The following is a 6,391-nucleotide window of genomic DNA, read 5'->3' as shown; positions in this document are numbered from 1 at the left end:
TGAGTTGAAAGCAGGCTTAAACCTATTATACATTACGAGTTGAAAGCAGACTTAAACCTATTATACATTACGAGTTGAAAGCAGGCTTAAACCTATTATACATTACGAGTTGAAAGCAGGATTAAACCTATTATACATTACGAGTTGAAAGCAGGATTAAACCTATTATAATTTCATCTGATCATGTAGATAATTAAGTTGATTTCTTGCCATCACACTATTTTAATAAAGGTTTGTACCATGTCCATGTTATGATAGTTTTATGTTTGGAAGAACAACAATATAAAATTATTGATTAATGTTTGATCCACAAGTTTTGTTTGTTAGATTTTCAATGTGCAGGTGAATTTTTAGGCATCTTTGAGAAAAGGAGACACTTCCTATGTGAAGCAACTATTTAAAATCAAAATTTTGCAAAGTGATTCAATTTTGAATAATAGGCTTACCATCAATTCCATCATATTTTAAGTTACAGGTTATAAGAAGGACAACTGCTAATTGGATAGATATTTAGCTCTTAACTATGATTGACCATCCTACAAATTATATATGGAAAATGAACATCTGCCCTTAGTTATAACTATTTTACAGTTATAAATTTCAGTAAGCTATATGTTCGTCATAGTTATTATTGTGTATCAGTATCCGTTTGTGTACTAAGGAAATCATTCTCATGTTATTATATTGATAATTATTTTTGTTGATATTTTTGTATTTACATGTAATTTATTTTTGACCTATTGAAACTTGCTTCTATGAGAACAAGAAAATAAAACACAATCAGCATAAATTATTGCATTAAAGTTACGTTCTGGTTGTTTTGGTTTTCATGCACAACAAACAGGATCATGTGCAGATTTTCATTTCCAGCTTATTATTTAATAAGTTGCTAGTAAACCAAAGACCACATTTTTTTTTATTTGGCCTTACTCTGAACTTGAATTAGAATATTACAGTTTTAGAATCTTGATGGTTTGAAAAGTCTGTATCAAATTAATTATTTAAAGACATTTTTAGGATTGAATATTATGATATACTTTAAAATATTGTGGAAGAAAATCTTCTCTTAAACCTTATCACTAGTTGCAATAAAATTTGACAGTCTGTAGGTGAAATAGAAGACAATTTTGCCAGTTAAAAATGGCAGATAAAGATAAAGTTTTAGTGTTGGTAGATAACAGGTAGATATATACAAATTTTAGCTTGGTAGAAGAAATTTGCCTTATAAGGGTGGGTAGAAGAAATTTGCCTTTTAAGGGTGGGTAGAAGAAATTTGCCTAATTAGGGTGGGTAGAAGAAATTTGCCTTATAAGGGTGGGTAGAAGAAATTTGCCTAATTAGGGTGGGTAGAAGAAATTTGCCTTTTAAGGGTGGGTAGAAGAAATTTGCCTAATTAGGGTGGGTAGAAGAAATTTGCCTTATAAGGGTGGGTAGAAGAAATTTGCCTAATTAGGGTGGGTAGAAGAAATTTGCCTTTTAAGGGTGGGTAGAAGAAATTTGCCTAATTAGGGTGGGTAGAAGAAATTTGCCTAATTAGGGTGGGTAAAAGAAATTTGTCCTTTTAGGGTGGGTAGAAGAAATTTGCCTAATTAGGGTGGGTAGAAGAAATTTTCCTAATTAGGGTGGGTAGAAGAAATTTGCAGATTTGAGTTTTATAGATAATTGCAAATTTGAGATGGATATGAGTGTTTGATAAAGTCTTTCTTTATAAGGGAGACTTGGTAACTTTTCCTCCTAACATTTTCACAATTACCTGATATTGTTGAGGTGAATATGAGTGTTTTAAAGAGTCTTTCTCTATAAGGGACACTTGGTTACTTTTCCTCCTAATATTTACACAAATACCGGATATTTTATACATTTGCTTTATTATGAGATTGGAGTTATGTGAGGCTGCTTTTTTTTGGGAGAATGAACCACTAAAAAATCCTTTGAACTTAAAGGAAAAAGACAAATGATAAAGAAACAACATTTTAACATTCAGATAAAGGAATAGACAAACAAATTAGAAATGCTGGACTTGAATTATAAAATTAATGTTTTCTATATATCAAAATTGGTTTAATATCCAAAATTAAAAACAAAAATACTGCAATTTAACTTTTATAGATCAAGTAAAATAAAAAGAAATATTGAGTTCACAAGAAACTTAAATATGTTATGCATGTAACATATGATGTATTTAAAACTTCTGCCTTGTTTAAAAATAAATACTTTGTTGCATAATATTGTTTGTTCATGATGCTATTACTTTTTTATAAATACATGTACATGTTGTGTTGATAGTTTGAGGAGGACATGTGTAATAATTTTACACTGCCAAAATGTTTAGTTGTTTGTTCACTGTAATTTGTTATTATTTATTAGCTTAAAAATATTCTTGAACTCCAGAACAATTCATGCCAGTATTAAATGCTTCAAGGACATATGCAAGTATTAAATGCTTCAAGGACATCACCAACTATAAATTTCCAACGTTAATGAAAATAATTTTACACTTCAAAATCATACAATTTATGCATGGAACTTAATAAAAAAACCATAAAATTCTCCTATGATTTATAAACTTCAAATATTATTGTAACGATTTTTATTTTATGAAAACAGAAAATAAAGCAAAATAAAAATAAGCGCTAAGTTGCCTAAAAATTGTATGATTAAGTATAGGAAAAGATAATAAAAATATTGATCTCGAGGTAGAAATGAACCATTTGTGTTCAAAGCACCTTTTCAAAGTTCAGAATTTGACAGTTCTCAACATTTATCTCAGCAATTGATTTTTTATGTGTACTTCTTTTTAGCAAGGTTTTTTTCACTACTATCAGTACATTTGTTATTTCTGTTTCAGTAGCATGACTATCATTTAATGTATAACATTTTTGAAATGTGTTCTTAAACTGTGCACTGGATGATTTAAATAAATGATTTATTGAAATATTGCTACAGTTATATTTGTAACTGATTAGTTATAAACTATAAATGATCACAGGAAGCCATTGCCTCACTTGGTTAATTTTTTCCCTCCCATTTTAACAAATACCTGATATTGAGTCATTTGAGGCTGCTTTATTTTGGGAAATGAACCACAAAAAATCATTTGGAACTAAAAGCAATAAAACGAATGACAAAAAAACCCAATAGAAATCACATTTTAACACTTTGCATACAAATTGAACATACTGGATTTAATTACTGAAAATTGACAGAGCAGTATCATTCTTTGGCATCCAGCACAGTAATTTATCAGAAATCATCTTAGTATACAAACAAGCCAAACAGATGATACTGATATCTGTATATAAGACAAATTTTTGTCATTTGTCATTTTTGAACAATAAAATATGTTTAAACTAAATATTTGATTAATCTTGAATGAAGTATGTGCAAGGCAAAAACTTATAAAAACCAACATACAAACCAAAGCATAAACCAATAGGGCATACAAAAAACAACCAAACCTATCTGATGTCTATCTACTCTGTCTGATGAAATTGCAACCTTAGTTTAATATTCACTACATACTTGGTATTAATTCACTGTTTTGTTAAATTCATGCAAAATTATTTCCACTGAGCGTATTGAACATTGTTGCAAATACTTGTAGAAATAGAATATTTGATGCAAAATTGAGCAAAATTCATTTGAAGAGCTTATTACTATGGACATTTGATAATATATGTTTTTTGCCCAGCCAAGCTGTGTCAATGTAATCAATCTGATTTTAAGATGATACAGAATTATTAATTCATGGCATATCATGAAACCAATGATATATAATTGACATTTAGAATATAAAACGTTTTAATTGTGTAATACAAACTTTCGACTTGCAATTTGTCCATAAATTAAAAAAGAAAAAATGAAAGAGAAGTTAACGGCTTCTAAATTTAAAGTAAATAAAGGCAACAGTAGGGTACCGCTGTTCAAAATTAATAAATCAATTGAGAAAAAAACCCAAATCCGTGTTACAAACTGAAACTGAGGGAAACACATCAAATATAAGAGGAAAACTACGACACAACAGAAACACAACACTAAAATATAACGCACGCAGAAACGAACTATAAAATAATAGTGGCCTTTTTCCTGACTTGGTACAGAACATTTTAAGAAAAAATTGGTGGGTTGAACCTGGTTTTGAGGCTAGCCGAATCTCCCACTTGTATGGCAATGTTAAATATAACATTGAAGTGACACCATCACATGACAGGAATACAGTACAAATAAATACAAGAACATTCAGGACAGAGAATTACGCAAATAAACAATACAATATAGTACAACTCGACAACGAAACAACAGAAACACTGAAGTGAACAAAAAACAAACGACAATGCAACACAGACAGAAACAAACTATACGATAACAATTGCCATTTTTCTGACTTGGTACATAAACCTAAAACTTGTTGATTGGCAGAAATGATACCAGCAGGCATAGTTGAGTTCTTTTCCTTCTTCTATACAATATAATGTGACTTCAAAGACCTGTCATCCCTGATTTATGAGTTCATGTCAGGAATTATTTTTCTAAAAATGATTTTATTTTTTTCGGCCAACTGTCCTACACTTATTGCTTACAATAATATTTTTTTTCTTCGATATTAATCGATTTATTCAGCAATGATTACAGAGGCCTCAAAGACAATTTTACATAATGAAATCGGTTTGTTAAAAAATGTGTTTGATGTATTGTAAACCTTGGAAAAATATGATGATTCATTTAGTTGTAGACATCATTTGGTTGTTATGACATTCCCTTTATATACGAGCATTGGAATCCCGTAGACATATCATTAGTAAATGCTTACCACTTAGCTTGAACCAGTTGAAAGAGAGTTTTGTACCTACCAAACTATACATGTCCCTCTTTTATTTTACATTTTTCTGCAATAAGCTGCAATACCGATGAGTTATTGATGTGTAATTGATTAATTAACGCCCAGTGACAAATGCCCGCAGGACCAGATTTTTGTGCATTGGTGTTATTCAGAACGAAATTTTTGTAAACTATAATCTTTAGCTTCACAATCTATGAGATCTTATAAGTTTCAGATTGCTAGAATGTGCAACTATTGTTGTTTTCTTTTTTATATTAAAATTTAAAAGTCGGGGATGACGCATCTCTTCAAATGAAATCTGGAGCCGTGTTTGCGTATTATTATTATTATTCACGATAGACTCATCCGTAAAAAAAAAGAATCACAACTTTATTTCTCCTTAGTTCATTTAGGTAGATATCAGTTTTTCAAACTTCAGTTTTTCCTTATAGATCTAATTTTCTCTTTTTCCTTTTCTATATCTACGTTGTTTTCTCTCGCTTCATGCTATATTTGAATCCAATCCGAGTTACTTGCTCCTTGCTTTTATCAGTAGTTCTTTTTGTGATGAGCAAATGACTGTAAGTTTTAAACGATACTGGCATGTTTTTTTTCTTCAAATTTGACGTTTACGAAATTATCTATAACCTCCTCAAGATAAGTTATCAACCTCTGATGCAAGGTTGTCTTAGACGGATATTGGTGTTCTGTAGATGCTTCCAAACTTTTTGGTTAACGTGTACCTAATTTTAATACATGACTTTTCAGACCCACGTGTCGTTCACTCTGAAATCGGTATCATATTTTTTACATTCTGTACTTTTGCTATCAAGGCCGCATAAGTTCTCTGTTATATACAACGTTTTTAGTCTTTAAATTAAATAATATTATCGGAAGTTTCCTTTTGATAACTTCTAACTTAATTAAGGATAAGCTGCTTTTAGATCACTTTTGTTAATCTATTCTTTTGTTGTCTTATGTATTGATCCTTCAGTATTGCGTTGAGACGATTATGGTAAAAAGAATCTAATCTCTTGTATTTTAAAATGAGAGTGGTTGTGGCTTGTATCATTGGTAAAAGTTATATTAATTTTACTGCACCAGACGCTAATTTCGACTATTAATGCCTCCTTAAAGATGCTCGAGGCAATACTATACGAATGGCATATCACTTTTATGAATGAGGCAAAATCTGTTCTTTAAAAGATTTAAAACGCATTGCGGACTAATTGCCTTTTCTAAATATATTATTTTAATCTATATTATAGTAGAAATTTGGTCAGTTTCAGCTAACAATTTGCAACTTTTGACGTTTTGAAAAAAGTTTTCAGCGAGCAGGTATTTATACATCCCTAAAATAATTAAGACAACAAGTACAGATCTGAGGTACTGACAGCGAGTTCAAAGCCAATAAAACGCAATATAAAAATATCATGAATCTCAGACGAAAATATCAAACAGTACTTCTGATTAATGTATCTTCAAATTATCTTGTAATTGTTGTAAATACACACATTTCATGGCACAAGTTTGTTGAGATATTTTAATTTCAAAAGATATTTTTATTTCAAA

Source organism: Mytilus galloprovincialis, chromosome 3 (genome assembly GCF_965363235.1).
Source record: "Mytilus galloprovincialis chromosome 3, xbMytGall1.hap1.1, whole genome shotgun sequence".
NCBI classification, from domain to species: domain Eukaryota; kingdom Metazoa; phylum Mollusca; class Bivalvia; order Mytilida; family Mytilidae; genus Mytilus; species Mytilus galloprovincialis.
The sequence above is the reverse complement of the archived record's forward strand: the minus strand, read 5'-3'. Positions refer to the sequence as shown.